Below are 20997 nucleotides of genomic sequence, written 5' to 3'. Positions count from 1 at the left end.
TGCTCTGCAACAAGAGAAGCCATCGCAATGAGAAGCCCGCGCACCACAATGAAGAGTAGCCCCCACTCGCCGCAACTAGAGAAAGCCCATGCGCAGTAACAAAGACCCAACGCAGCCAAAATTTAATTAATTAAAAAAAAAATTGCCGTCTCTCAAACCACTAAAAAAAAGAAAGTTTAAGATGAGCCTTCCAGAACAGTGCCCTTGGCTTTATTTGGCAGTATATGGCTTCCTTGTGTCATTGAAGCTGGAGACAGGTAGAAGAATGTTTAGCACTGTCTGTAATAACAAAAAGCTGGAAACATAGAAATGACCACTAGCAGGAGAATGGGTAAATACAGTGCCACATATTCATACAATGGAACACAATTTTTAAAAAAAAATAAATTTATTTATTTATTTATTTATTTTTATTTTTGGCTGTATTGGGTCTTTGTTGCTGTGCACGGGCTTTCTCTAGTTGCAGTGAGCGGGAGCTACTCTTCGTTGCAGCGCGCGGGCTTCTCATTGCAGTGGCTTCTCTTGTTGCGGAGCACGGGCTCTAGGCGCGTGGGCTTCAGTAGTTGTGGCACATGGACTCAGTAGTTGTGGCTCGTGGGCTCTAGAGTGCAGGCTCAGTAGTTGTGGCTCACGGGCTTAGTTGCTCCATGGCATGTGGGATCTTCCTTGACCAGGGCTTGAACCCGTGTCCCTTGCATTGGCAGGCGGATTCTTAACCAGTGCGCCACCAGGGAAGCCCTGGAATACAATTTATCATAAAAATGAGTGAACTGTAGGTGTGCACAGCAGCATAGATGGGTCTCAGAAACATACACTTGAGTGAAAAAAAGTAAGTCACAGAAGAATATATACTCTGTGATTTCAATAAAATGCAAAAACTCCCCCAAAGTAAAATACATTGTATGGGAAATATACATGAAAAGTAAAACTCTAAGAGGTACAAACTATTATGTATAAAATAAGTTACAAGGATATATTGTACCACATAGGGAATATAATCAATATTTTATAATAACTATAAATGAAGTATAACCTTTAAAAATTGTGAATCACCATATTGTACACCTGTAACTTATACAATATTGTAAAACAACTATACTTCAATTAAAAAAAATAAAAAGACAGGGACTTCCCTGGCGGCCCAGTGGTTAAGACTCTGCGCTTCCACTGCAGGGGGCATCGGTTCACCCTTGGTCAGGGAACTAAGATCCCACATGCCATGTGGCATGGCCAAAAATAAAAGAAAGAAAAAAGAGAGATAAAAAAGAGTAAACCTCTATCCTCCTCCAAAATCCTGTTTTTATGTGTATTTTAAAAAATAAGGCCTATGACTAATTTCCTATATTTTTAGTTATTTATGTACTGGTATAATTTATTCTGAAAACTTATAAACTTTCTAAAGGCAGAGGCTCCACAAACTATGGCACAAAGTCTTGATATTAGTAAGAATGCATCAAAGCTTGTTGAATAAATGAATGCATAAATCACTCTTGTTCTCTTTTACACTCACATAGAGATCTGAAGGATTGTTAGGAATAACTATATCTAAATAGCTATATGACTATTACTATAATTTTAGATAAAATATAAATATCAAGTCCTTCAATGTTAAGAATTTTTAAAAGAGGTCCAGAGATACTGGCGCCATGGCTTACCTTTCAGCTCATGTATTCGTGGAGGAAATAGCGCACACTAGGGTCAGTTACCCAAAGATGTCACAGCTGGTAGTAGGGTTGTGGTATTACATTTACACTTTGATACCATATAATTTGGTATCTATAGAAATAAAAGAACTGTATTTGTACCCTTGTTTTAGGACTCCCTAATATAATTAAAAATATATGTGCCTCATAATATTAGTCTTTTGATACATTCTGTGAAAAAAGGATATTTTGTTCAAATATGTTTGAGAAACTATGCAAATTATACTTCCCTCTTGGAAATTCGTAATATACAGTGACATATTAAAGGTTTCCAGAAATCAGATAGCTTTTAACAAGATTGTTTAACCTTCATTAACCTTGTCTCCCAATTATAATTGTCCTTGGAATGGTCAAGTTTCATCTAACAACTATAAATATCCCAAAGAAAAAGTCTTCAGTGGAAAATGTTTTAGAAAAACTGTTCTAAGATATTACTTGGATTGCAAAGTGCAAAAGATGTGGTCTAAATCCACCTTTAGGGTGAGGTATTTACAGTCCTTTCCTTTTGATCTGGAAATGATCAATTTGCCTGTGAGGGAAAGTGTCAGGGTGCAGGTGAGTGTGGGCGTACCTGTGTACACAGGTACACAGGTACACAGCAGCAGGGTGGGAGTATGGAAACATCCCGTACATGCCAGCTGCTGGCAACAGTGGAAGCAGACTCCAAGTATGCACTTATTAGACCTCAAAAGCTGTTTTTGCTGCTGCTTTCTTTCCCCTGATTGTATCCGCTTTGTCCTTCCATCCTTTCTTGTGAAGCTGCTCTGGCTCAGAGGTACCCCACTTACTTTGTTATGATGATTTATGACTTTATCTAAATCCTCCAACTATACTTATAATTAATCACATAATTCCATTTCCATAATGTTACATAACACACTGTCTTATCCTACCCCACATCCTGGGGAACGATATTAAAACAATAAAATAATTATGGCTGAAATTTATTGGTATCCCAGTTAGAACATTTAGTTCCAACTATCACAGAATAACCAAATGTTTGATAAAACTTACAAGAATAAATCTATGGGCGTGAAATTTATTTGTACTCTTATTTTAAATTGTGCCACATAGGATATAATCAAGTAAGCAATAAAAGTTTGCTGAATAAATCAATGCATAAGTCACTTGTGTTCTCTTTTACATTCACATGGAGGATCGTTAGGGATGACAATGTCTGTATATTTGTATATTTGCATATGTATGAATCCATATGTATGTATCTATATAAGTTTATAGACATATATGTAATAAGTAATTTCAAAATGTGATTGTAATAAAATTTTAACTAATGTGAAAAAAAAAAAAGAGTAAACCTCTAAAGAAAAAGAAGGGAATGATTAAGTCAAAATTCAGCATAATCGATACTGCCTGGAAGGAGAAAAAGGGGTGTGACTGGGATAGTCCACACAGGACCTTCTAAGGTACTAGTTAAATTGGATTTTTAAAGCTAATTAGTAGGTACATGTGTTCATTTTACTGTTATTAGTTAAATTGTACATATATGTTAAGTACATTCTTTTGTTATTTTGTTATTCATAATAAAAGATGGAGTGATTGATTTCTCTTTTTTTCATCTTTTAAAAGATGGAGTTGTTTCTCTTCTTCATTCTTTGGAGGGTTTTAAGAGTGGAGAGAGGAGTAAAAAATGCTCCCCCCGCCCCATTTTTTATCAGTGACTCTCTCTCCAGGGATTTGAATAATTCACACACACACAGTGTGAAGGCACAGGGCATTATGGAGCTTGGGTTTCCATATAAACATTGAAGAGAGAGTTCATGGAAAACTGACATCAAGAAGTTTTGTGACTTCCAAAATTGTGTATTTTTGAAACCCTTGAAAGGAAAATGGCTTTAATTGGAAAATGGCTTGGGTACTTGCTTGGAGGGTTGGTGCAACAGTACAGAGGAAGAAGCTAAGGGGACCTCACCTCCAACTGGGCCTCGTTGACTCCCAGAGGGAAAGGAGAAGAGAGAGTGGAATAGGAGTCCAGGAGGAGAGATGGTCTAGGGGAGTACTGACTGACCCAATGTGAGACCTGCTTGATCCAGTGCCTGAGTGGACCCATAGCCACCTCAAATGGCATGATGTCTGTAGGAAGGGTCGATATCTTTCCCAACTCAGGAGCTGTATCTATTCATGCCAGAACAAGAGTTGAGCCCCGAAGGCTCTAAGCCATGGCCCAGAACAGCCTTCATGTCAGAGCTTGGTGAATACACAGGGGTGGGGGTGGAGCATTTGCCAAGAGAGGTCAGCAGAATCTTGCAGTGCTGGGGAGGGAGTGTGGACTTTACCCTGAGCAATGAGAAGCTGTTAAAGGGTTTAAGCCAGGAAGAGGAAGGAGAAGATTTGATTGAGAAAATACGTAATGAAAAAATGCTAGTAAGACCAGTAATTCATTTAAAGGAATCTATATTGCATGAATCACATCAGCATCTACAACTATAGTAATGTCCATATGTAGCCAAAATATGTTTTCATTCTATGGACGATGCTTGGTGCGCATCAGGATTCAGAGACCTTTCGCAAAATTCTGGGCCCACACCCTCCACTCCCAGGGTTAGGCTGTGGGTCTAGTTAATGTTAATACTAAAACTCGTCTTCCTGACAGCAATGAGTAGCAAGTTCGGCTTCTTTCCTTAAGTGGGGAAGACCATGTCCCCAACACTAGGAGGAACGTTTGCCTTTCCCTTTGCTCTAAGGGACACACACTTAAGTCACGTGACGGCTCTTACTTCTAACCACTTAAATATCCGCCCAAAACAAGAGAGGAACTAATACCCAACTCATATTTACACTAATTAGGACTGTTAGCAAAACTAATAACTAGTATTATGACACCAGTCTTGAATTTGCCTTACTCTTTTATTTTTTATTTATTTATTTATTTATTTTTATAGGTAAGAAGTGGATTTATTTAGAGAGAAACACACTACACAGACAGAGTGTGGGCCACCTCAGAAGGTGAGAAAGGCCTGCCTTACTCTTTTAATCCTCACAACATCTGCTGAGGTAGTTGCTATTATCGCCATTGGAATTAACTACTTAATTATATAATCTTTTGTTCAGTACCCACATCCTGTGATAAGGTCAAGGAGAGCGGGGTGCACATCTGCCATGTTTCCCCTTGGATCCCTGGTGCCTAGGACAGTGCTGACACGTGGTCAACATTCAAAATGCGTTTGTTGAATCAATTTTGAGTCCCCCTTTTACAAGTGAGGACACCAAGGCTTAGAGATGTTAAATAGCTTACCAGCTATTAGGTCAGCAGCTAATCCAAAACCACATCTGTTAGACTTCATCTTCTTACTGGCTCCCAAGTCCTCTAAGGTTTTATAAGGATCACATAGCTTGGCCAAGTTTCTAGCAGTTAAACAGAAATCTGTTGAAAGATTAATTAACACCTTCTTAAAAATCTTAACCATTCTGAGAACATAACACGGAATTCAGAGGTGAGAAGTAGGAGAATGGCTGTGTTTAAACTTGCCGTGTTTCATAAAGATCTTACACTGAGAAATTCACATCTGGCATTTGAGAACAAAGGCTGGCATAGGACTTGGAGGAAGTATTGTTAGGAACTTTCCCAGCTAAATCTTCCTAAGCTTATTATCAATAAAGGGGATGTTTTCATTAAAATAGAGATCATTATGGTGTTATAGCTCTTTCTCCTCAACTGCAACCTTTATTGGGCTAAGGCTCCAGTTTTCATGGGCCATCTGGCATTCCTCATTTTTACCTTATTTGCTTGAAATAGTTGGCCAAGGAAGCCTGGGTCCTGATTCCAGCCCCTTCCCCACATCCAGCTTGGCCTGGGCACAAATTCCCTTATAAATACTCAATAGTCCAAGGCCTCTGGAAGAAGCATAGAAAAATAAGATTATCTTTACCCATAGAAAGGGTATCGAAGCAACTTGTACAAGCTACCTATGGTGAGAGAGGCAAGTTAAGTCTCTGAGACAGGGCTCCACTGGGAGTTAAGTAACAAGTCCTGTCATATTCCCACTCCGCCTATTTCTAGGCAGGAGTCTCGCCAAGCTGCCAGGCAAACCCTCAGCCAGACAATGCAAGAGCAACTGATGTATGAACCGGCAGGTATTACCCCAATCAAGAGAGAGCCCAGACCCTCTCCCGGATCTGTCATCCAGAGCATGCCTAGGCGGGGAACTGCAAAACACCAGCCTAAGGCGGCACACATTCTCTCCCCACCACAACATGGGTAGAGGTCAGGGTGCAAAGGTTTCAGAAAACTCGAATTCTCTGTACTTTTAGTAACTAACATTGCATAGCTTTTGATGATCTCTGAGCCATTTCTGATGCACAAAGTGTTTTCACATGCACCTCCTATTGAGGTAGATGGACCAGTATTATTACTCACAAATTAGAGATGAACAAAGAGATTATGTTATTTGTCTAAAGCCATTTCATTCCCCCCAAAAGCAGCCTCCTGGTGTACTGGTGCTCAGTCATGGTGTTTAGCTTTTCTCCCTCTTCAAGTCAATCATCTGCCGCTTTTACATCACAAATTCTCAACCTCTGGTGTACCATCACTTAGAAAACCTAATCTATCCACTGACATACACAGGCATGTGTGCACACACAGACACAATTGAGTATTAACTCTCAGGACTCTCAGAGATCCCCTGAAGACCACGGACGGAGGGCTGAGAATCCTTTTAGAAGTAACATGTGTGAGACCAAAGGGACATAATAACCAAATGTAATATATGAACTGTATTTTCTGGTTCCAAAATTCAGCTACAGAATACATCTTAGGAACCACTAGAGAAATCTGAATATGGAATATATATATTAAATTTTATTAAGGAATTTTCTTAAGGGATATTAGGTTAAGTTTCTTTGATGTGATAATGGTGGGGTTTTAAAATTATTTATTTATTTTTGGCTGCATTGGGTCTTCATTGCTGCCCACGGGCTTTCTCTAGTTGCGGCGAGCGGGGGCTATCCTTCGTTGCAGTGCGCAGGCTTCTTATTGTGGTGGCTTCTCTTGTTGCGAAGCACGGGCTCTAGGTGGGTGGGCTTCAGTAGTTGTGGCTTGCGGGCTCTAGAGCGCAGGCTCAGTAGTTGTGGCGCATGGGCTTAGTTGCTCTGCAGCATGTGGGACCTTCCCAGACCAGGGCTCGAACCCCAGTCCCCTAAATCGGCAGGCGGATTCTTAACCACTGCACCACCAGGAAGTCCCAATAATGGTGTTTATTTATGGGAGAGAATATACTTTAGGAGATGCTTAAGTATGAGAGGTGAAATATCAGGAAGTCTGCAACACGTTTTCAAATGGTTCAGAAAAATATAGAACAATATAAGATTGAACAATATGACATTTGCCAATATTATATCATTTTTAGCCTATGAAAACAGCAATTGCATGATTTAACCTAATTTATAAAGAAAATACAGCAAACTATTAACAGTTTAACCTAGGTGGTGATATATGCATGTTCATTGAAAAGTTCTTTCAACTTTTCTGTACATTGGAAAATTTTCATAATAAATACATTTTCCTAATTAAATGTTGGGGAAAAAAGAAGTTTCTGCTTGTGATACCTCTCAAATCTGCTCCTCTATTAGTTATCTATTGCTATGTAAGAAATTACCCCGAAATTTAGTGGCTTAAAACAGCAAACATTTCTAGGTAAATACCCGAAAGAACTGAAAGCACAGATTGAAAGAGATATTCGTACATCCATGTTCACAGCAGCATTATTCACAATAGCCGAAAAGCAGATGCAACTTAAATGTCCATCAGTGGATGAATGGGTAAACGAGATGTGGTCTATACATACAATGGAATATTATTCAGCCTTAAAAAGGAAGGAAATTCTGACACATGTTACAACATGAATGAAACTTGAAGACACAATGCTAAGTGAAATAAGTCACAAAAGGACAAAGAGTGTATGATTCCACATATATGAGAGAGCTAGAGTAGTCAAATTCATAGAGACAGAAAGTAGAATGGTGGTTGCCAGGGGCTGGATGGGAGAATGAGGAGTTAGTATTTGATGGGTCTGGAGTTTCAGCTTGGGAAGATGAAAAAAGTTCTGAATATGCATGATGCTGATGATTGCACAATATGAATGTACTTAATGTCAATGAACTGCACACTTAAAAAGGGTTAAAATGGTAAATTTTATGTCATGTATATTGTACCCTCCCCCCCCCCCCACAAACATTCATTATCTCACAGTGATATGCCAATATTCTGTTCACTAGAATCAAGACACTAGGTCCAGGGCTTCCCTGGTGGCGCAGTGGTTAAGAATCCGCCTACCAATGCAGGGACACGGGTTTGAGCCCTGATCCAGGAAGATCCCACATGCCGTGGAGCAACTAAGCCCGTGCGCCACAACTACTGAGCCTGCACTCTAGAGCCCGTGAGCCACAACTACTGAAGCCCGCGTGCCACAACTACTGAAGCCCACATGCCTAAAGCCCGTGCTCCACAACAAGAGAAGCCACTGCAATGAGAAGCCTGGGCACTGCAACGAAGAGTAGCCCCTGCTCGCCGCAACTAGAGAAAGCCCGTGTGCAGCAACGAAGGCTCAACGCAGCCAAAAATAAATTTAAAAATAATAATAATAAATAAATAAAAAAGAAAAGAAAAAAATTTTTTAAACAAACAAAAAAAGGCACTAGGTCCACTCAAGGGGAAAGGTTACACAGAGCATGAAAACCGGAAGGTCGGGGTCTTTGAGAACCTTCTTAGAAGCTGCCTACCACAGTCTGCCCTCTGAACCCAATGACTCACATCCCCTCTCATGTGTAAAATACATTCACTCCCTCAGAAGGTCCTCAAAAGTCACATCCCATTACAGCAACAGTGCAAAATCCAGAATGTCATCATTTAAATGAGGACCAGGTGTGGATCAGGATCTAGGTATAGCTCCTTGAACGTACTTCCTCTCAATCTGTGCACCTGTGAAACTAGACACGCTATCTACCTCAGCACGAATATACACACTAGTGGAACAGGCATAGGATAAACACTGTAGACATGTCTCTTCAAAAATGGGGAAAACGGGAGCCACAGATTAGTCACACGAAGGGTCATAGCAATTCCAAAATCCGGCAGGCAAATGGTGGAACTTACTTAACTAGGTTTCAAGGACTAGGAATAATTCTCTGTGGTTCTTGGCTATGCCCTCTGAGTTCTTGGTTCTGTTCTCTGAGCCTTTCTTTTCATGAAGGGTAGCCCATGGGTTTGCAGCTGAGTAGTTTCTTAGCCTTTTTTCTGCCAGTAGAATTTTGGGGTCCAATGGCCTTTTTTCCGTTTGTACTATCTCCTGTCCCTTTCGGTCTAAGTTGGCAGTGTTTTTACTGATATCATTCTCACAAAAACTTTGTGAGTCTCCTGTGATTCTCACTGGGGTTCTCTCCACTAGACAAAAGCTGCGCCCACAAACCTCTGCAAGATAAGTCCTTCTCCTTGGCCTCCTGCTGAGACAGCAAAGGAACAATGACGCCCTTAAGCTTTCCAGAGTCTCTGCTGTTGGACAGAATCTGTGAAGCATACATGTTTCACAAAACTCTTTGTGTGTCTGAATGGTATTCTGAGGTACTATCCTAGTTCTTTCGGCGGTCTTAACAGAAGACTTACAGTCACAACTTTTGCTCCATCTCTAGACCTCTGTTGGAACATCCCCTTGGACTTAAACGTTCCTCAGAAGCCATTTCTTAATTTTAGCATCTTTTACCTCTGGAGAGGCTGAGAATTTGTAAAGCCATCAAGTCCTAGCTCCTTTTTGTTTAACAGTCCCTCCCGCAGTTTATCTCCCTCCTCTTGCGTTTTACTGTATGCAGTAAGAAGAAAACAGGCATCCACTTAAACAGTTTGCCTGGAAATCTCTTGAGCTAGAAGCTCCTGCCACAGTCCCTTCATCTTCATTCCCACCACCACTACTCTCTCTGGGTGAGTAGTACTCAAATTTTGGGGAGGGTCAGGACCCCTTTACACTCTAAAAAATTACTGAGGACCCCAGCGAGTTTTGTTTATGTGGGTTATATCTATCAATATTTACTGTACTAGAAATGAAATCTGGGAAATTTTTAAAATATTTATGAATTCATTAGAAAATACCCTATCACATGTTAACATCAGAGTGATGACGCCATCACACTTCATGCAGCCTGTGGAAAACTCCACTGCACAGTCATGAGAGCATGAGAGTAAAGAAGGTAAATAATATTTTAGTATTGTTGTGACAGTAGTTTTGAACTCACAGAGCCCCTGGAAGGGTCTTGAGGTCTCCTAGGGGTCCCCAAACCACACTTTGGGAACTTGCATCTAGATCATTCTCCTCAGAGCGCTGGATCAAGTCTCAGTCCCTCGCCCGCCCACACCTGCTTTCTTCCCACCTCGCCACTCACCCCTAGGACTCGGCTGCCCGAGCCCTCCAGCCCAGCAGTTGTCCCGAGCAACCCCACTCTGTCTTAAGGATTTTGTTGTTCTTTCCTCTCATCCTCTCCTTGCCTAGAAGGTCCTCTCCTCCTTTTCCACCTGCCCCATGGCTCGGTGGTCACTCGCACAACCAGACTCCTGAGATGCTATTCTCAACAGTTCTCACTCAGTAACTGTGGGCTCTTCTTGGCAGATGTGTGTGCCATCTTCTCCATGACCAGGTGAGCCTGGGGTCAGAAGGCAGCTTGGATTTAAATCCTGACTCTGTGTCTCATTAGCCTTGTTTGCATTTTTTCATTGGAATAAAAAATTACATAGTAGCATATGCTTCTAGAAGAAAAAAGAATACAGAAATGCGTAAGGTAAAAGGTAAACCTCTTCTCCTTGCCCTCTTCATTCTCTACTCCCCAGGTGGTACCTACTGTGGGCAGCGTCCTTTCAGACCCTTTCATAGACATATATACATATGTCACATGTAAGTTTCTTTTTGTTTTTCTTTTTTTACAAAGGAGAGAACATATCTATACATATGTCCTAGAACTTGCTTTTTTTTTTTTGTAAAAGCATCATGGATATTCTTTGGATAGATCTACCATATTCTTTTTCAAGTTTTTCCAACAAAAACAAATCTTATTATTTGAATGCTTTCATTAAATAAATCCCATGAGGGTAACAAACCTTAGGACAAATCACATTTGGACAAAAAGTCCAGTGTTCTGAGTCAGGGTAAAATGTCCAATTAACAGTTGAACCAGAAACTTCTAATATTTGAACTTATTTTACTTGTTGCTGTACGTATTTAAATAATATAAAGAAAAACTCTAATTCAGAAAAAAATAATGTGGAAAATGATAAACTAGAAACAAAAGAATTTAAACCATTTAGAGACCCAGTTTACACCACAGGAAGAAAATAAATAAAGTTTTCTGTACGAAGGAAAGCATCACACTTTTTAATATAAACTAATTAAGAAATAAGTGCTCCGTTTAGCTGTCCTCCTGCTCTAGGTGATGTCTCCTCGCCCATCTGCTTTGGATGCCCACTAATCAGTTATTCAGAATCTTCTCTGTTCTGTCCCCCTAGCCCTCTCCCAAACACTCATGAGCAAATAAGTAGGCCACGTGGATAACTTTCTTTAAAAAGAGTACAGAATTTCTGCCCTCTTCATCTCCACTTTCCAAATACCTTTGGCTTGAGCTTATCTCTTTTTCTGCAGTTTAAGGACTCAATGAAAGTTGCCCATGAGGGAGCAGGCAGGATCTCCCCACCTTTGTGTGGTGGCTCCTTGTGCCTCGAGCTGGATGAAGTGCTAGATAGAAATGTACAATTCCTCCCATTCAAGAACAGGAAGAGTACCCAAGAAATCGAGTCCCAGCTTCCCTTCCCATTTTCAGAGCATTTCGGAGATTCCAAACAAAGCCAGTTAGGCAAGAACTTATTTAAAGCCTTGAGTTCTTTTCCACACCAAAATTTTATATTTTAAACTGTTATATAAATTGTAAGCCTGTCAGCTTTATCCTTTTATGGTTTTTGTATTTTCAGTCTTGTTTGGGAAGAGCTTTCTTAATCTCAAGATTAAAAAAAAAAAAAAGTTCTCCTGTATTTATTTCTAGTGCTTTCATATGGTTTAGCTCCTCAATCCATCTGGAATTTATTTGGGGGTCTTTTCTCAAATTTATGGGTGAATTAATCCCTCCAGCAGCATTTCCTCATTTATTTGAAATGTCTCCTTTAACAAGTAAAATATTCTTTTATTCCCATAGCTGTTTCTGGATTGTATTCTGTCTCAGTGTTTTATTCCACTGATTCTATGTCTGCACACATTGTTTTTATTACTATAGCTTCAAGGTATGTTTTGATATCTAAAAGGACAGCCTCTTATTTTCTTTCTTTTCCCAACTTTTCTTGGCTCTTTTTTTTATAGTTCATTGGCTTTACAACCTGAAGTAAGTCTGAGTCAGTTTTCTCATCTGAAAAGATTAAGACTATGGACTCTACAGTCATTTTTTCTGGATATCAGCAAGATCCACCCAGGCAAATGGAAAGTCTTCTAGGTCTTTTAAGCAGAGGGGATTTAATACAGGGAATTGGTGACATGATATGGAAGGACTAAGTAGCTTAATGCAAAAATAGGAAGCTGCTCTACTGGGGGTGCAACAAGAGGAGGATGTACTATTGCTAAAGCGTAGAGTGGGAGCCATGTGATGGAATCTAGAACCCCATAAGGTTGCCTGATGGGAGTTGGGACCATGGAGCAAGGGCCTGTGGAGCAGATACAGGAGCCACGGGAGACACAGCTGTTACCAGAGACACCACAGGAAGCAGAGAGAGGGATAGGGAAAAATACTCTGGCTTCTCTCCTCTTCCCTTTCTCCAAGCTTCCATTAGTGCTTGCCATTGGCTGAATCAACCTGGAAACTGGAGAGCAAAGGAGCCTGGGAAATGTAGTTCCCTGTGATATAGCACAGAGATTAGAAAAAGCAAGGGAGTAATCTGAGCAAGAAAAGGCAGTTGGGCACAACCACATACCAGTTGTGTGACCTTGGAAAAGTTACTTAACCTCAGTTTGTCTCAGTTTCCTCCTCCAAAAAGTGGGGATAAATAATAGTACTTACCTCACAAGGCTATCGTGGGGATTAAGTGCATTAATTCGTGTTAAACACTTTGTAAGCATTTAATAATAGTATTTGTTATTATTATTCCATAAAATGAAGACAGCAATACCTATCTTGCAGAGCTATGGTCAACAATGAAGTGAGATAATGATTGCAAAATGTTTGCGTGGTGTTGTGCATCTGGTCCTGGGTACTTCCTAAATGTTAGTTCTCCTCGTAGCCTCAACGCCTCACCCTTAGTACGTGCTCAATAACGGCTGTAGCTGACGATAATGATGGCCTTGACCTGGGGAGGATGCAGCCTCCTCAGACTGAGGAGGGACATTCTTGCTCTGCTAGAGAGCTAGGGGGACTCTGGAGGGCTGGGCCTTCAAGGGTTTGGGCAACACACAGCCCTACATCAACCAATATGCCCACATATGGAGATGCATTTGGAATGACATCCTGAATCTTTCTCAGGTTTCTTCTCCTGCTACTGTTGGTGCCCCTTCTTTGATTTTAGCCTATTCTTTTTGGCTCATGCAGATAACTGTGCATTTCTGTGTTCACATACACGGTATGAACATTCATGAGTACACAATCCTGTGTGTGTGTTGAGTACTTTCCCACTTATGAGCATTGCCCCTCTGGTCCTCCCAACAAGCCCGCTAATGCAGACAGGGAAAGCTTCATTATTACCCCTGCTGAACAGCAGTGGAATCCAAGACTTCAAGAAGACAAGTGGTACACCCAAAGGCCCCCGGGGACTTGGGACAGAGCCATCTCACTCAAGTTCAGGATTCTTCCTACTAATATCTCAGGCAGCCTCCCACAAGCATGTGTGAGTTAATGTGCATATACACACATGTGTGTACTCCACACATACACAATAGATTCAAATCTCTGAAGGGAAGGTTCCTGCCTTATCAATCTTAATATTCCCTGCCTCAGATAAAATGCCTGGCAGCTGGAAAAGAAAAAAAATTGTGGAATTGAGTTGGCCTTGACTCGTGAACAGGACCCTCCTGGGGGAGGGGTGGGGAACATAGATGAGAATTATAGCCAGAGCCAGGGCTCAAGACCAGCTTGACTGAACTCTACAGTGCTCTGACCCTTGATTCCAGCTCTACCCAGACCTTTCTCAGGTCATCACAGAGCAGAGGACCTGGTCACCAGGAGGGAGTGAGATGCTCAAGGAAACAGATCTGCCCACCTGGCTCTGCCCTGGGGTGTGTAACAGCTTCTTCTGGGCGGTGGGATCCCTGGCAGGCAGGAGTTTGCTCTAAACCTACTGTGCTAATCAACCAACTGCCTCAGCTGCCCACCCGGGGCCTGGCAGCCATACTGGTCCCTGGCAAACCAGTTGGAGCAGGAGCCTCGTTCACGTGGGCATGGAGCGCTGACAGGAACCATGGGACACTAGAGATTAGAAGCCCGAGTTAATAAAATGGTTGCCATTGGGCATCAGTGTTTGCCAGGCACGTGTACATCAATACTTGTTCTATTCTTCACTCAGCCAAGGCATGGGCGCTGCTGGAGTCTGACTCAGCCCTTTGCACTGGCTTCAGCTATGAACTCATTCCCCTCCGACATTTTATTTATTTATTTATTTTTAATATTTATTTATTTATTTGTCTGCACTGGGTCTTAGTTTCTGCATGCGGGATCTTTAGTTGCAGCATGTGGGCTCTTAGTTGCAGCATGAGGGCTCTTAGTTGCAGCATGAGGGATCTAGTTCCCTGACCAGGGATCGAACCCGGGCCCCCTGCATTGGGAGCTCAGAGTCTTAACCACTGGACCACCAGGGAAGTCCCACTCTTCTCCGATATTTTAAAGATTCTACATACTCAATTGATTTGGCTTTGCTTTGCATCTCTGCTCTTTCTCCTTATCCTGAAATGGGATGCCACTCTGTCCTGTCGGCTTGAAAGACTTCTGGAGCAGGAGTGCGGAGGCGGGCACAGCACAGGTGGCCCAGGCAGCTGCCCACGCCACTGCCATATGCTTTCAAGAGCCCTGTTGGCTGCCCCATTCTCCTCTCTGCCCAAAGACATCCCAGCGCCCTTGAGAGTCAACAGGAAAAGGTTGGGTCATGAATTAGACAATGGGCAGTGAGTGGGAAGAATAAAAGCCAAAGGCCTCACATGGGGACTCTGAGATTGCATGCACCCTGCCCCCGTTACCCCTCAGGCCTCATTTCCTCTTACTCTCCCCTCACATCACTCTTCACTGTTCCTGGAACGTGCCAGGTCCACTCCTACCACAGGGCCTTGGCACTACTCTTCACCCAGACAGCCCCATGCTCCCTCCTGCTTCCTGTTCAGTGCTTTGCTCTGATGTCATTTTCTTGCCAAGGCCCTCCTTGACCACCTCCCTACAATTGAGAGCCCCATTCCCCACCCCCTTGCTTTTGCCCTGACTCCTCTCACTGTCCACCTTAGTTATCTGGTTGAAGATTGTTCTCCCCACCTCCGCAGTTTTGTCTGTTTGCTCACTGCTGTATCTCCAGCACCGAAGCAGCGCCTGACACGTAGCACATGCTCAGTGATATCTGTTAAATTTTTGTGTGGATGAGGCTGGCCTGTGAGCTGATTCCAGACAGCCCTGTGTTTGGATCAGCCCCACTCCCTTCTGGGCCTGACTCAGTTCATCTGTCTGATGACAGGGGCGCATGTGCCGCTGGGTAAGCTGCCTTCCAGTGGTAATAATTGATGAGTCTGGGCAATATCCTCTTCCCACCCAAGAAGGCAACGAGGGAAGGGAGGCAGGAAGCAGCTGCCAGGATGACTAAGTGGGATCTTAAGTCATTGTCCCCCAGTGCCAATCATTACAGGCCTCAGCAAGGCTCAGGATTAGTGAGACTCATGTGGCTTCCCGGCCTGACCCGGCCCAAAAGGGCCATGAGGAGCGCTTGGAAAAATAACTCCATCATAGCGAGCTGACACTGAGGCCTGGAGGAGGAATTGAGATTTGCTGGACTTTGTACAGAAATTTTGCAAAACTAGACTTGATTCAGCTCTCACTCAACAAATACTGTACTTATAAGGACTCCCTCGGTGCCAGGCACTGCTCTAGACAGAAATAGAGCATTAAACCAGAGGAGAGAGGTCCTGCTTTGACCTGTGTGTTTACTTGTGAGTCCTGGCGTGCCATCCCTCCCCAAGGCCCAGGGCCTGCTTCCCTTCCACCTCCTGCTCCCCAGTACTTTAAACCTCCCCAGATCTACTGGCTACATCTAGATAGATAGATGCCATTTATCTCAAAAACAAAACAACAGCAGCAGCAAGCACCTGCACTCCCGCTACACCACTGAGACAACAACACTGATTCCCCCGTATCCCTCTCCGGCATCCCAGTCACATCGACTTTGTATTCTGTCCCCCTTTCGGGCAACTCCAACTCTCTTTCTCGTTCTCAGCATCTTCGTGTCTTTGGTCCTACCATTCCCCAACAAAGTCACCTTCTGTACCTGTGGGGTTAATTGCTCCAGTGGTTTCCAAACTAACTGTATGTCCCCTGTATTCAGTCCCTTCGAGCATTCATCCTTATCTGAACCGTCCCTCCCCTCCCTTCCCTGGGCCTCTTCAGAGCTGCTCATCACATCACCCTCTCACCTTCAAGGGGAGGCAGGCTTCTCTCAGTTCCCCAACCCTTGAGAAACTCTCCACCACACAGAACGCCTGCTTACCACGAGTGCATTGTCATCTGTACCGCGCACACAGCTTTCCATGTAATTACCGACTGTCCGAGATTGTTTCCTGTATGCATGTCTTATCTCTCCGAGAGACTGTAAACTCCTTGAGGGCAGGGACAACTTCTATCTTTCTGTATCCTATACAGCCCAGTACCCACTCACTCGGCAATCAATCAGTGACAGATCTGACCTGGATTTACCAAACGGTAATATTTAAGAATAATACATTTGTTGAAATGTGTATTTGTTTACAGAGGTTAAAAGGAAAATGTAGCATGCAAAGTGGTATTATACGGTCTGATTACCACGGTGTAAACTATGTACTCATAAGGGTAAAACTGGAAGGTAATCAGTAAAAATAAAAAGCATTTTGTCAGGGTTGTTGGACTCTGAGTGATTTGTTTAATAATCTGTAACTATTGTTAGTGCATTGTTTATGCATTTGAAAAGAGTTTTTTTTAAGTACGTGGAGGGCTTTAAGTGTCATTGAAACATTCCACTCTTGGGTACAAACTCATTAAGTCTTTCTTACGAAATAAGAGGGAATGGGAGCGGGGTAGGCAGGATTGGCAGTCCTTTCGAGATTTTACTCAAGTCATATTTATACACAAATAGCTAAGCAAAGGGGGGAAGACGCCAAAGTCCAAGTTTTGCCAGCAAATGTTTATTCCCTGAGGATGGGACAGAAAAAATAAACAGTTTAAAATAACCAATGAAATCACGTGAGCTGTAAAGATTTTTTTTTTTCTCTCCACCAGAATGGGAAGTGCATGCATTCCCCTTGAGTTTCCTGGTGTTTTGTGCTCTGAAGCCCCAGCAAGCGGGTAGTATGACTGGGAGAAGGAGAGGCTGGGTACACCGTCCATCCAGGCGAGGACAGCTCTGGGCACAGGCTTCCTTTGAGTCCTTAACCTCTTCTGACATATTTATTTTATTCACATCAGACTGTGGGCTCTCAAAGATGAGGACCATGCTCTTTCTGTCAAAGAGGTGGCCCCACAGCACGCCTAATATCTAAGAGGAACCCAAGAAGTCATTGGTCCAATGCCCTCATCAGACCCAGGAGGGCCAGCCTCAGAGGCGTGTGCAGAGGCCACATAGCCCGGGATTCTTGGGAGGGGACTGGTTTTAGAGAGCTCTGGAGTGCCCAAGCCCAGCCCCCAGTGTCGCTCAGGTATTCAGAACATCCCTCTAACGAGTGTGGGTTGAAAATAGATTCCCTGGGCCAGAAAGATGGCAGAAGAACGACAATAAACAAACAGTGCGCCCTAACATTAAGGAGCTTAGGATTCAGAGGGAGAGATGGGGCAAGTTCACCGATAACCAGAATACAAAGCAGAAAGGAAGAAGTATTGCAAGAGGCACGCGTGGGGGAAGCGGGGAGCCTCTGAGGAGGTGGGCTGAGAACGGCTCCGACGGCATGAAGCTGGCATTAAGGGGTTCAGGATGATGCAAATGAGGTCAGAGGCACCGAAACAGTTGCATTCATTAAACAAATACTGGCTGATCACCAACTACCAAGTGCCAAGCAAGGTTCTAGGCATTTGGGAAGCAAATCTCTCCCTTTGCGAAATTTACATTCAAGTAAGAGTAGGGACACTACGGGGACTTGCCTGGTGGTCCAGTGGGTAAGGGCCCGGGTTCCATCCCTGGTTGGGGCACTAGATCCTGCATGCCGCAACTAAGAGTGCACGTGCCACAACTAAGAAGTACGGATGCTGCAACTAAAGATCCTGCATGCCGCAACAAAGACCCAGCACAGCCTAAATAAAAGTAAATAAATATTAAAAAAAAAAAAAGAGTAGGGACATTACACAAGATATATAAGTAAAAGTACGTTAGGTGGGCTGGTGAAAATGTAAAATTGTGCAGCCACTGTGGAAAACAGTAGGGCAACTCCTCAAAAAATTAAACATAGAATTATCATTTGATCCAGCAATTCCACTTCTGTGTATATTCTCACCCCATGAAGAAATCTGGGGTAAGAGTAGTCCAAAAAGAGGGATCAGCAAGTGCAAAAGCCCTGAGGCAGAAACAGCCAGGAGACCACTGTGCCAGAGCCATTGCCATGAGAATCCATGGGTTTACCTTTGTGCCTCTTTGGTTGATTCCAATGGTACCAGGGAAACTGCTTAATAGTGGAACTGGGAAAAATATTCCTCAGTCCTGGGGGGCAATGCAAGAGCATAGGATCTTATTTGGGTGAGAGGTGGGAGGAGTGACTGGCTTTATTGAACTCAGAGCAAAGTCACTATAGGCTCTAGCAGTTACACTTCTTTGGGGAACATGACCACTCAGACCATAGAGCTGCATGTAACCATAACTTCATTTCTCTGGAAACAATTCTGCTAGGACAGGAACTGAGAATTCTTTCTCCATGACTTGTGAGTGAGTTTGTGTTCTATGAGAACACTGGGTTTTGCATTTCTCATTACACTGCTCTCATAGCTCCTGGGTTTGGAAGAGGTCACTGTCATTAAATTCTTTTATGACTTTCGCCCCCATCAAACCAAGGATAAAGGTGAATAAAGAACTCATCCAAAGCAGAATGCTCCAACGCCCCAAGATAATTTCTTTTCATAAAACCTGGAGTTTCATGCCAGGAGCATTACATAAAAATAAAGCCAGAGTAACCAAGCGCAAATTATATTGTTATAGACAATGCTGTGAGATGAAATCTTTCTTTCAAGATATTTTAATTGCCAGATGCAAAAGATAGTAGACTCTTTTCTTGTTGAAACTTCGCCAGCCTTGTAGCTAATGCCCACTGTAGCTGCATTAAAGGCTCTGGGGCATCTCTGCCAAGATGTGATGGCCAAGAACCAGTGATGACTCCAGCGTAGGCTTTCTCCAACTGCCAGCCCTGCCGCCATCTTGGCCTGGCCTGCACACCAGCTTCCTGACTCTGTCTGATTTGCAGGTCCCATTGGATTGTACGTCCTCATGTAGAGGCTAATACTCACAGTAAAGTTTTTAGGAAGCTAGCTTAAAGTTTAACGCTGAGGGATGCTGTGGCCCTAAGGGTGGTCTCTGGAGGGATCGTCTCTGGAATTCTCTGCTAAGACCCAGTGTGTCTAAGCCGCAGTGTTATGGAAAGAGCATAGGAAGAAATAGGAGACAGGAAGTCTGAGGCTTAACCATGACTCATCTCTGTGCTGGTTATCTTCTGCTTGCTTAACCCACCCCAGAGCCACGCCCTACGGGACTCTGCCCTGCCCTGTGCCGCGGGAGACTGACCTGTATACACATCAACAGGCTCCGTTGTCTTCTGGCCTACGTAAGGCCAACAGGGATCTCTAGGAGGAGAGAGAGGTTGGTTGTTAGTTCCCCCGACTCCTTCCTAGGTCACCGCAGGCTGCCGTCTCTTCCCCCCGAAGGTGTCTCTCTCCAGGTTCTGGTGACTGCGCCCTCCTCTCTCTTTCACAGGCCCAGGTAGCTCCCCAAAACTCCACAATGTCCCTTGCATTTTTCCGACTTTTGTAAAGAGTTCCTTTATTGAATTCTGCTGACAAGATCCAGTTAGAGTGTGTCCTCTTCCTCCTGCCGGGACCCTGACTGATGTGGCCACGAATGAACTGGGTGGCCCTGGTCACACCAACTTAGGCCTTAGTTTCATCATCTTTAAAATGGAGATAGGACTTCCCTGGTGGCGCAGGGGTTAAGAATCCGCCTGCTTGGGCTTCCCTGGTGGTGCAGTGGTTGAGAATCTGCCTGCCAATGCAGGGGACACGGGTTCGAGCCCTGGTCTGGGAAGATCCCACATGCCGCAGAGCAACTAGGCCCGTGAGCCACAACTACTGAGCCTGCGTGTCTGGAGCCTGTGCTCCGCAACAGGAGAGGCCGCGACAGTGAGAGGCCCGCGCACCGTGATGAAGAGTGGCCCCCGCTCGCCGCAACTAGAGAAAGCCCTCGCACAGAAACGAAGACCCACACAGCCAAAAATAAATAAATAAATTTATTTAAAAAAAAAAAAAAAAAGCATCCGCCTGCCAATTCAGGGGACACAGGTTCGAGCCCTGGTCCGGGAAGATCCCACATGTCGCGGAGCAACTAAGCCCGTGCACCACAACTACTGAGCCTGCACTCTAGAGCCCACGAGCCACAACTACTGAGCCCACGTGCCACAACTACTGAAGCCTGCTGGCCCAGACCCCGTGCTCTGCAACGAAGAGAAGCCCTCACTCACTGCAACTAGAGAAAGCCCGTGCACAGCAACGAAAACCCAACGCAGCCAAAATATAAATAAGTAAATAAATAAATTTATTTTAAAAAATAAAAATAAAATAAAACGGAGATTAAAATGGCAGTTCTTACACACTCGTTCCAGAGTTTTCATTAGGCTTATAATGCATATAAAGCACTAAATAAACACATTTTAAAAATAAATATGCTATCTAAGTTTCACAATTCCAGGAATGCCTAAAAATAACATGTTATCTTTTATATGTCAATATACTGCTACCAATATACGACACTTTGGGTAGTTTTTCTAAAATACACATGGGTTTTTATTAAATACCCAAAAGGTTAACTGGTTTTCACTGTGATAAACATAAACACATTAGATGGCCAATAATAATCCTAAAGTCT

At 43.3% G+C, this 20997-nt stretch overlaps 1 long non-coding RNA gene across 2 annotated transcripts in view; it reads right to left on the bottom strand.

Annotated features, from left to right (window-relative positions):
• Window positions 1–20997, bottom strand: part of LOC309612244 — a 71232-nt gene that overhangs the window by 25011 nt on the left and 25224 nt on the right. The window contains exons 2-4 of one of the 2 annotated variants that reach the window (XR_014235070.1): window positions 19645–19703; window positions 4957–5085; window positions 1656–1776 (exon numbers count right to left, since the gene is read on the bottom strand). The exons of the other annotated variant lie outside the window; for it this stretch is intronic. This is a non-coding gene — a long non-coding RNA (uncharacterized lncRNA). The remainder of the gene's footprint in view (window positions 1–1655; window positions 1777–4956; window positions 5086–19644; window positions 19704–20997) is intronic. 2 annotated transcript variants of the gene reach the window in all.

This window comes from Balaenoptera borealis (assembly GCF_965194805.1).
Source record: "Balaenoptera borealis genome assembly, chromosome: 15".
Classification (NCBI taxonomy): domain Eukaryota; kingdom Metazoa; phylum Chordata; class Mammalia; order Artiodactyla; family Balaenopteridae; genus Balaenoptera; species Balaenoptera borealis.
This window is presented reverse-complemented; position numbering and strand designations above follow the sequence as displayed.